Here is a 12053-nt window from a genome sequence, read left to right as displayed (position 1 = left end):
TTCTGCCTTTCAGTCAGCTGAACATGGACTGAATCCTCTTAAAACATGAGCCAGATTAAGCCTCTTCCCTTTTAACTTGTGGTTGTCAAGTATTGTCTCCAGTAATGAAAGCACTGACTAGTGTTTGAATCAGCAGCACATATATTAAAACTAATACAATACAGAGAAGATTAGCATGGCCCTCCCATGAGGAAGATGTATAAAAGCTGACTCATACACAAAGTGCTACGCAGATTTCAGGTTATTATTTAAATGCACACCTGTGAGGATTGTGAATCTTCCCAGTAGCTGGGATTGCCAGTATCCACACTAGTTGTATTTGTGGGACACTTTCTAACTCACCTCTGTGTAAGGGAGACTCGTTCTCCCCCAGCTATGGAGCCAGCATGGCAGATGCTACCATATTTTGTTTCTATACTGTTGCGTCTGGTCTTTGAATCTTACAAAGGTCCAACCGATATCTTTCAAATTTTCAGTGTCCTCCCATTGTCACTACTTCAAAATGGAGCTATGTGCTTTTTAATATTTTTTTTTTGTGGAGGAGAAAGAGAATGCTGGGCATCTTTATTCTGCCTTTTTAACCCCATCCCAATCTCCACTTCTAAATGTCATCCTCAAATAAACCCAGATTACTAAAAAAATGTATAATAAACAACATAAACAATTGACCCAAGGGCTGGGAATATGTACCTGTAATAATTTTTTCTGTTAGAAAGTAAGAAAATGCTCAATAAATTATGGGGATTTGCTGAAGAGCTGTAGGATCCAACCTGAAGGGACCCCCATTTGTAGCAACAAATTAAAGCCCACTAAATAGAAATCAATGGGCCTAGTGATGTAAATAACAAATTAATCAAGCATGGATTGGAAGAAAGGGGAAAGTAATTCCTTAGAGAATTACAACTAAAAATGTAGAAGGAAGGATGGAATTGGAAAGCCACTATTTGCCAACCATTATAACAATAATTAAATCAGAAAAGAATGATCAACAGAAACTAAGACTTATTTGCAGAAAAACAATGTTCAAATAATTGCAAAGTTATCTGTTCACTGCATACTATTAATTACAAAGAAAAACAAAACAGTAACTATAGTGAAGGTCAGCAACTTCCTGGGTGATTAAAGTTTACATCACCAGGAATAGACAAACTGACAGTCCCTTCATGATGTGCTGCACTGGGATAAACTCAGCATCGCTTCTCTGCTATTCCCGCCAGAATCTAATCATGAGGAAATGCCAGGCAAACCCAAACTGAAGGGCAATCCACAAAATAACTGGTTTGTACTTTTCAAACTGTCAAGGTCATGAAAGATAATGAATAGACCCAGGAACTATTCCAGATAGAAGGTGACTAAAGAGATGTGACAATTAAATACCACATTAGAGCCTTAGTTTTGTTCTGAATGAGAAATAAAAAGCATTTTAATGAAGTACAGTTAGTGAAGTTTATGGTTTCTAGGGTAGATAATATTAAAACAATGTTAGTCTATTATTCATGATTTTGTGGTTGTGTAGGAAAGGGTCTCTTTTAGAAAAGAAATATTAAAATGTTGGGTATAAATGGCACTATGTTTGCAATTTACTCTCAATTGAATCAGAGATAAATATATATGGAGGGATAATAAAACAGATGCAGTAAAATACTAACAGTTGGGACAGTTAACTGAACAATTTGTAGTTGTTAGAGCTAATCTTGCATTTTTTCTATTTGGATTTATTTCCAAATTTAAAACTTTTAAAAATGGACATCAACTGATAGCCAAAATAGTTTAATCAGAAAAACATACTGGCCTTTAAAAATATTTAACAAAATATATGTAAATATAAGGAAGAACTTAATTATATTGGTCACTCTCTTTGTTACTCCTCTACCTAAGGTGAGCAATGTTAGCAGCTTAGTTTGTACCCTTGCTCACATTCCTCCATGTTAATATGAACATATTCAGGTATACATATGCTTAGGTTTTTGCTTTTTAAAAAAGAACCACCACACTATTAACTCATTAGATGACAGCAGTGTTGGAGACTTAGAAAAAAAGATATAAAAGCAATCTCATGTTTTCATTGATAATAGCATGAGTATAATCTTTCCCCACCATGAAGCATGAAGTACTATGCTTCAGTAAATAATCTTTATGGAAAGATAGATTGATACAGATCTTTATAAAGTACTGCTTTTGTTTCTGTAGAACATACTCCCCAAATTGAGTTCCTATAGCAATTATTTTTATTTTTCAAACGTGTGCCAGATTACCTTTTTTATTTATATTTATTTTTAAGTGATAAATATATAAAACTGTGCATATTTATGGGCTATTATGTAATGTTTCAATACTTTGTGCAATGTTTAAATCAGCTTAAGCAGGTCTATCTCCTCAAATATTTATCATTTCTTTATGGTGGAAATTATAAAAATCTTTTCTAGCTTTTTGAAAAGTACAGTACATTATAGTTACCTCCTGTCATGTAAATAACTCCCAACAAACACAGAATAAATTGCTGCATCTTCTCCAACACTGATGCCATCACTTCTTGGGTTTATTGACTGATTTCTTCTCTGTTGACAGGTAACTGAGTTTTTACTACTGTGAATCATCCATTTACATATTCTTTTCTTTGCTTGCATTTTTACTTATCACTTTTGGGATATTTGCTTATATATGGGTTCTAGTTTATAGTTTTTATTTTGGTTTTTGTTAATAGTTTACATTGGTGGTCCACAAATGGTGTACATTGCCTCTTATGTGATCAGGTGTGGCTACTTTACTTTTTTTTTGGTACAGGGTATTGAACTCAGGACCTTGCGCTTGTGAGGCAGGTGGCAGCACTAAGCTAAATCCCAGGCCCGTGGCTACTTTTATTTTCAGCCTCCTAACCATTTTGATAATTGTAAAATATTTTACAGTTAACACATACTGATATGAATTACATCTATTAATGGTATTTAGTACATAGATCCAGCCAAACATACAGTGTACATTGATCATATCCAAACAAAATCATTCCAGTTCCTACTTCTTCCCCACACACATTTCCCAATCCTCAATAATCACAAGACTACTTCCAGATCCATGTATTCTAGGCTTCACATAAGACAGAACATGTGATCCCATGCTGGGCTTTATTTTGTTGGGAGAATTTTTCTTACTAAATCTCATGAATTGTAATTGCTTCGTTTAGGTATTTTTGTCCTCATGGTTCAACTTTGGTAAGTCATATGTGTTCAGAAATTTCTGCATTAATTCTCAGGTTTGCAACTTAGTATACAGTTTTCCATAATAATCTCTGTTGATCTTTTGTTTTCCTGTAGTATCAGTTATAATGTCTCCTTTTCACTCTAATTTTAATTTACACATATTAATTGAACATATTAACAGGGTTCAGTAAGGAGTACATGTGCATATCATGCAATGATCATATGAGTCATTCTTCTCCCAACCTGCTCTGTACCACACCCTTCCCAAACACAACTAATCACCATTCTGATACCATGTCAAATTTTTATTTTCACCAAATGAGAGAGAATATACATTTTCTCTGTGAGTCTGGCTAATTTTACTTAACTAATGTCTTCCACTTCCACTCATTTCAGCACTTACTAAAGAAACAGATTTCATGCAAGATATACAAATACATAAGAATTTCCAAGATTAGCTTACAATGGCTGCCCACAGAGTCGGGTGTGGAACAGTGCAAAGGAGCTGACTGTGTGCTGGAGAGCCGAAGGATCCAGTCAAAAGGGCGGAGCTCATTATTTGCCCTTTGTGAGTCCATATCAGACCAAAGAGTGCGCTGGAAGCCAGGAGACGACGTCCAAGGTGAAGGTGAAGACTGGAGCTCCTCGGAAGAAACAGAAGCAGTCTTGCTTCTTTGCTTTCCTTTTTCCCGTGCAGGCGGCAAGCCTACTGGTAGTTGATGCCACCCACACCCAGGGTGGGGCTTCTGTCTGCAGTAAATCCCTGCGGCCACACCTGAAACCACGCTGATCAATCTGGTTGGGTGTTTCTTACTCAAGTTGAAACACTCAGTTAACTATCCTAGGCAGGATTTCATTCTGCCTTATGGCTGAGTAAATATTCCATTGTGTGTGTATTTATACCACATTGTATCTTTTACCTATCCATTCATACATTCAAAGGCACTTGACTGATTCCATATCATAGCTCTTATAGTGCTGCCACAGACACAGGCATGCAGGTATCTGTCTCTTTGGTACTATGTTGAATTCATTTCCTTTGGAGAAATACTCAAGGGTGGTATGTCTGGTTCATCTGGTGGATTCATTTTCAATTTTTTGAGGTTCTTCCATATTATTCATTGTGGTTGTACTAATTTACATTTTCACAATTAGTGTACGAATTTCTTTTCATCTGCATCCTCTCCAGCATGTTTTTTTCTTGTTACAGTGGACCCTTGACTTATGAACTCAATTCGTTCACAAGGGCTGGTTGTAACTCAACTTGGTCAATGAAGGCTCAGGCTCCTCTACACAGCCCTCAAAGTCTCTCTCTTGTACACAGGCAGATCTCAGTGTCCTTAGACACTGGCCTAGGATTTCTCAATTAACCCCATACAGGAAAGGCTACTGTAATGTTCCTTACAGAACTCTCTAAGGGTTAAATCTGTATCTGAGACCATCTGGAAGCACAAGCAGCTATCATTCAGATTGTAACTCCAGACTTTGGTTGTACGTTAAAACTAAAATTCTGGTCATAACCCAAGTTGTTAGTATGTTGGGTCAGTCATTAACTCAAGGAGTCCACTGTATTTTCATAATATGGTAACATGTAATCTTATTGTAGTTTTGATTCACATGTCTCTGGTGGCTAATTAATCGTTTTTTCAAAGATTTGTTGGCAACAAATGTTTCTTTTGCTGAAAAATATCAATTGAGATCATTTGTCCAATTTGTATTTGGATTACTTTGTATATTCTGGGTAAAAACCCTCTTCCTGATGACTTCTGGGCAAGTATTTTTTACCATTGGGTAAGTTATCCTTTCAGTCCGTTGATAATTTCCTTTACTGTGAGGAACCTTTGTATCTTGATTTTATCCCATTTGTCAATTTTTTGTCATTCTTTCCTGTGCTTTCAGAACTACCCAGAAAATTATTGTTTATGCCAATGTCTTGAAGTATTTTCTCTAATGTTTTCTTCTAGAAAGCTCAGAATATTGCATTTCACATTGAGGTTTTTGATCCACTTTGAGTTGATTTCTGTACAGTGTGAGGTAGGGGTTCAGATTCCATATTCTGCATATGAATAACCAGTTTTCCCAGCATCCTTTGCCAGTGAGGCTGTCCTTTGCTCTGTTGTGAATCAATTGACTCTGGATGTATAGATTTCTGACACTTCTCTTCCATGGGTCTATGTGTCTGTTTTATACTGTTTGGGTTACTATGTTTCTGAAGTATGTCATAAAATCAGGTATTGTGATGCCTCTAGCTTTGTGGTGGTTTTTGTTGGTCAAGATTGTTTTGGATACTTGTTTCTTGTGCTTCTATGAGAATTTCAAGATTGCTTTTTCTAGTTGTGTGAGGAATGCCATTTGTATTTGATGGGGATTGCATAGAATCTGTTGACTTGGTTTGGTTAGTAAGAATGTTTTAAGGACATTTATTCTTCCAATCCGTAGATATACAGATCCTTCCAGTTTTTCATATCTTTAATTTCTTTCATCAGTGTTTTATAATTTTCATTTTACAGTTCATCTCAGTAAACTTATTCCTGGATATTTTACTAATTTATTTTCCTTTCATGAATGGGATTGCTTTCATGGTGTCTTTCTCATTGAATTTGCTTTGTATCCTGATGATTCTATTCTGTTTTCCTGAATTTATTTACCAGTTCAGCCTTTTTTTTTTTTTTTTTTTAAGACAGGGTTGTAGGGGACAGGGGAAGGGGACGTTACCAGAACCTCTGCAGTGAGTCCTGGTCTCCTGCGAGCCACGGCAGCACACGGCGAATTACAGGAAAGGTAGAAAAATGAGACTGAGAAGAAGCTGAGCTTTGGGTCTGATCAGTGCTGCTCTGGGCAGCAAAGACAAAGCCCCCAGCTTACCACACCTTTTATTCAGTACATCGGGAGAAACAAAAGTAACAAATGACTTGCAGAGAGTTCAATAGTTCACATTGGGATAAACAAGGTGTAACGGAAGGCTTGCAGAGAGAGTTCAGTACATCTCTGGCAAACAAGATGTTAATCAGTCCAAGAACAATGAGGAACTGAGCAGATGTTTGTTCTCCCAGGATGTTTCTTGTCCTGGAGAATCACAGCATCACTGGATCACTGAAGTCTCAGTTGTGACCGGAGGCCAAACTGGAGTTATTCTGTAGCTGGGCTGTAGGCAAGAGAACTAGGCTAACCAAATGATTTATCCCTAGAATTATGTAGCATTGCTCCGAACACAGGGTCTTGCTACATAGCATAGGCTGGCCTTGAACTCACAGTGATCCTCCTGCCACAGCCTTCCAAGTGGGATTGCAGGCAAACAGTCTTTTAGTGGAGTCTTCAGAAGATAGATAGATAGATAGCTGGCTAGCTAGATAGTTCTGGGTAAAACTTCTCAAACTACATTGAGCAATGCTAGGGTACACCTCTGTCTGGTTCCTGATCTTGGATGAAATTTTCCCCCATTTTGGTATGAGTTTAGTGAAGGGTTAATGTAGTCTTTATTTTGTTGAGGTATATTTCTTCCACAACAACCCCCTTGTCATTCAAAAGTGTATTATTTAATATCTAGGTATTTGTATACTTTCTGTAATTTCTCTTGCTGTTGATTTCTAATTTCATTCCACTATGATTTTATAAAAAGTGAGAATTTATTTCTATTTTATTTTTAATTTAAGGCTTCTTTTGTGGTCTGATATATTATCTATTTAGGAAAATGTTCTATGTGCTGATGAAAAGAATCTGTATTCTGTGACTGTTAGATGGAATACTCTGTAGATGTCCATTTGATCTATAGTGTAATTTAACTCTTTTTTTTTGTTCTGAATATCTCTATGTTCATTATTGTTAGCTTTATAAAATTGGGTGCTCAAATTTTGGCTATATATTTACAATCACTATATAAATTTGATCATTGTTCACTTTATCAAAATATAGTGACCATCTTTATGTCATCTGACCAGTTTGGGCTTGAAATTGGTTTTGTCACATATGAGTGTTTTGCTTGCTTCTCAATTTCAGCTACTTGGAATATTATTTTCCATCCTTTCACTTTTAATCCGTGTGTCTTTGCTGTTGAGGTAAATTTCTTGCAGACAGTAATTAAGTCTTATTTTTTATCCTATCAGTCAATTTTTAATTGGAGAATCAAGATGACTTACATTCTGTGTTATTACTGAAATATATGTACTAATTCCTGCATTTTGTTTTCTGTGCTATCCTTACTTGTCTATTCACCTCAAGTGAACGTTTGGTCTTTCAATGGTGTCTTTGATGGCTTATATCTAGATGTTCCCTCAAAGCCTCAGCAGGTCGTAGGTGGGGCGTTTTGGAGGACCCTGGACCTAGAGTGTGTTATGCTGGGATTAAGGGGATAGATAAGGGAAAGGCCACCCTGGCTGTAGTTGGTACCACCCAACATGCTGTCAGGCTTGATGCTGTTTCTGCTTGCTGCTTTGCCATCTCCTGCCTGCCTGCCATGGACTGCTTCTCCTCCATGATGCCCCTCCACCATGCCACCTTCTCTTGGAGCCAGCTGACTGAAACCTCTATGAACTGAGATGAAATAAACCTTTCCTCTTAACTTTCAGTGTTGAGTATTTGTCTCAGCAATGAGAAAAGTAACCAAGACATGTCCTATAGACAGTGTATGGTCTGTTTGTTCTTTTTCTTTCTTACTGGCTGAATGTAACAATTCACCAACTTTGTCTTTTACTTGATCTAACCTATTAGTGAGGCTTTCCACTGTGTTTGTCTTATTGAGCTTCCATTCCAATTTTTTCCCAGAATTTGTCTCTTTAATTGCTGTTTTAGCCTGCATTGTCTGTCTTCATAAATTCAGCTCTTGGGCCAGGGATTTAGCTCAGTGGTTCCAGCACCTGCCTCACAAGCGCAAGGTCCCGAGTTTGATCCCTGGTACCAAAAAAATAAAATAAAATAAAATAAAAATTAAGTTCAGGTCTGTATTTGTATCCTCCTTGCTCAGTGATCATTTAAGAAAAATCATTCTTTTGAATTCTTTGTCATGTAATTTCCTTCAGTATCTTTAGAATCAGCTACTAGAGAGACATGCAATTTTGGAGGACCCACATTGCTTTATTTTTTCAAATTTATTGTTTTTCGGTTAAGATTTATGCATTTGTCAGGAATGGTATCTCATCCACTCTTATGCGAGGGCCTTCATTAGCACAGTGCACTCTTGACTACATGCCCTGGGATACCAGATGGCTGTGTAGTATTGAGTGTAATTACAATTGAACTTTATAATGTAGTTTCTCTGTGACTCTTTTGTCTGTGATTAGTGGGTTTTTGCACAGGGCACACTGTCAGAGACTGGAGGACCTGTTCTCTTTGAAGGTCTTACAAGAATAGAGTTCTTCTGGTACTTCAGCAGGTGTGATGTAAATAGCAGAAAGTATGGGGTGCTCTTTCTGAAGACTTCTTCAGACATGTCATCAATATGTAGTCTGGTAGGGTGTGGGAGAGGTTCTACAAAGGTGCCTACAACCTTTGTGTTCGTTCTCTCTCTCTCTTTCTCTGTCTCTGCCTCTGTCTCTCTCTCTCTCTCTCTCTCTCTCTCTCTCTCTCTCTCTCTCTCTCTCTCTCTCTGCTATTGCTATGGGGGTAAGTGTCCAGTATTCAGTCTTCAGGCTGACTATAGCCATGCCTTATTGGGACTGGGACATTAGCTAGGGGCCGTCATCTCTCCTGTTCAAGTTGAAGTATCTACTAAGGTTCAAGTGGTACTTGGTCATGAGTGGAATAAGGGTCAGTTTCTCTCAATGGGCAAGGAGTGTAGCTCAGCGGTAGAACATTCACACAACATACCAAAAATGTCCCGCTCAATCCTCAGTACTGTAAAGAAAGGAGAAAGTAAACAACAACAAATAATGGCAAGCCAGATAAAGAAGCAAAGTAAAAACAACCACAAAACAACCACAATACAATAACAACCACAGTGTTTTGTCAACAACAAAGAAGAAACAACATAGAGCAAACTAAAGTTAAAATTAATTTAAAAATGGAAGAAAATAGAAGAAAAAGGGAAAAGGAAAGAAAAATTAAGAGGAAAAAGAATGATCAAAAAGGAAAAAGGGAAGGCAGAAGTAATATAAAAAGTGAAATAAGGGAGAAAGGATAGAAAAAGTTCATGGAAGAAAATTACATAATAGAAGAAAAGACTATAATATGTACAAAAGCAAAACAATAAAATAACATAAAACATAATAAAAATTTTCTCTCCATTGAGATGGTCAACTGAGAGTCCAAGAGTGGAGGATATCTGCAACCCATGTCTTACCAGAGCTTCTTTCTGTGCCTTCCTTGGCCATGTGGAGGAAGCAAAGGGTAAGAATGCCTCCCTCCTTTCATTTATTTTGCTTAATAGGTAACCAACATGAGTGACTTGCAGATGGATCCAACTGACATCTTTCAGCTGCCCCACACCTAGTATGAGCTAGAGAAGAACACAGAGCTCTCTAAAAGTGATTTCCTCTGGAGCTATTTTCTCTGTGCATTCCAGAAGCAGGGCCAACACCAAGAGCTACAGAACATCAAGGTCCCCTGTACCTTTCATGTGGCCCCTTAAAGGGGTGGGAGATTCCGTGGGGGCAGAATGATTCATACTTCAAGTAGGTTGTGGATTTTGCAGTACACTGCCTGTGACTCTGGCTTTCCAGCTTTCATGAAGCATCACACAGCTGTGGTTCCCCAAATCCTACAGCTACTTCTCTAAGCCGTTAGTCTTTAAACGAAAGCAGTCTTTATTCCCATGCATCACAGCTGGGACTCTCATGGCATAGAACTGAATTTTTTTCAGTCGCTCGGTCTCCAGTTCACAAGGTGGTCTCAAGGCAGATACCCACAAGGTCGGTGCAGTAATACTGCTGCAGGCTCCAGAAAACAGGAAAATGCACAGTCCTTCAATTCCTAGAGCAGGAAGCTCAAACAAAACCTCCCCAAAGTGGCTTTTCTACAGTACTATGAGCATCTTCTAGGAAGAGTAGAGACTGTTCCAGAGGCAATTTGTTATTCAGATTCTAGGTCCAGTGTCTGTTCAGTCTGTACTCCTGCACAGTGTGACACTGTGTGGTAAGGGAATTCGCTTGGATTTTCCTTTTTTCAGCCTTTACCCCCGCCCCGTGTCACGTGACTGGCAGTGGGGCGCTGTTTCTCACTTCTACTATCCAAGGTCATGGGTTTCACATGGTCTGGATACTTGTAGTCAGGGTTTGCAAGGGAATAGATTTAATACAGGACACATAATTTATAGGTTCACTTTATAATATTTATAATATAATATTTATATTTATAATATATTTATAATATAATTTATTATAATATAATATAATATAATATAATATATAATTTATAATATAATATTATAATATTCACCCAAAAAGTCAAATGCAGAAGAGTGCAAGAGATCACACGCTAGAGACCTGAAGAATTCAGTTGAGGGCCTGGATCCCACGGCAATGTCCTGCAGGAGTCCAGTTGAAGGCCTAGAGCCCACGGTGATGTCTGCAAGACAGTATGGAGGATCTGCACCGGGAAGGCCCAAAGAGCAGTGGTGGAAGCTAGGAAGTCTGTGCCAAAGGCTCTCCAGTGGAGCCAGGAAGCGATGGTCAAGGCGAAGACCAGAGCTTCCCTCACTATCCCGGCAACAGCGAGGACCCAAGTTCCTCCTCCGAGAACAGCTAATTCCTATCAGGAAAACCAGCCACAGCAAGCTTCTCAAGGAAAATCAACAGCATGCAATCTCCCCTCCTGTTCTCCTCCTAGGCTGTTGGCAACAATCCTCAGGTGACTCTTCTACACCCAGAACCACAGGGACTCAGTTCAGCAGAGTGTTCCCACTTGACTATTAGTTAATCCACCACAATGCTAGATGGTCTATTGAACAGCAGCATTCTCCCTCTCTCGCCTTAATAAGCAGCTGCTTTCCATTTGCTTTGATTATATCACATGGAGAAGCCGGTAGCTGTTAAGTACCCTTAATTCACGCCTTGGATCTCCATGAAGCTTTTCAAAATAAAGTACATTAATTCAATCTCATGACTTATTACTGCTTCGTTCAGCTATTTTATGTCCTCATAGTGCAACTTGATAGGTCACATGTGCCCAGAAATTTGGCCATTTCATCGGGGTTTCTAATTTGGTAGCATAGTTTTTTGCAATAATCTCTATGATCCTTATATTTCTGTTGTGATACTTGCAATGTCTCCCTTTTCATTCTAAAGGTATTTATTAGCACACATTCTGCATATTTGGTTTAGGGATATTTCCATACATGAATAAAGCATCCATTGATAGTACCTATTTATATTTCCCCTCCCTCCTTTCACTCCACATCTATCCAAATCTCCAGTAATTGTTCTTCTATCAGGTCAAGTTTTTCATTTCCACAAATGAAGGAAAATATGTAATGCTCATCTCTGTATATCTGGTTTATATAATATGTCCTCTAGTTGCCTCAATTTTGCAACAAATGACAGGACTTCATCTTAGGGCTGCATCACACTCAATTGTGTATATACAGTATATATTATATATGTAAATATACCTATAAATTTATATAAATATATATCACATTTTCTTCATGTGTTGGTGGACATATAGGCTGATCTATAACATACCTATAATGAATAGTACCACCATAAATATGGACATGCAAGTACATCTTTGGTATGATTGTGGTTTGTTGAAAATATCTAGGAATGGGATATCTAGACCATATTGTAAATCTATTTTTAAATTTTTTGAACATTCTTCATATTTATTGTATTTAATTTCCTACCCAAAATGTAGCAGAGTTTCTTTTACTTCACATCTTCTCCAGTAACTGCGATATTTGGAATTTTTCATATTTATAGGTCATTA

The 12053-nt window shown here is 37.7% G+C and overlaps 1 non-coding gene across 1 annotated transcript; it reads left to right on the top strand.

Annotated features, from left to right (window-relative positions):
• Positions 1 to 120: 120 nt before the first annotated feature.
• On the top strand, positions 121 to 228 carry LOC147823166 (U6 spliceosomal RNA). The gene has a single exon (XR_015444617.1). It is a non-coding gene; the product is annotated as a U6 spliceosomal RNA (small nuclear RNA).
• Positions 229 to 12053: the final 11825 nt, after the last annotated feature.

Source organism: Heterocephalus glaber, unplaced genomic scaffold (assembly GCF_053883595.1).
Source record: "Heterocephalus glaber isolate CG9 unplaced genomic scaffold, H.glaber_assembly_v1.0 deba00001600, whole genome shotgun sequence".
Lineage (NCBI taxonomy): Eukaryota > Metazoa > Chordata > Mammalia > Rodentia > Bathyergidae > Heterocephalus > Heterocephalus glaber.
Note: the sequence above shows the minus strand (reverse complement) of the source record. Positions and strands in the feature narration are given on the sequence as shown.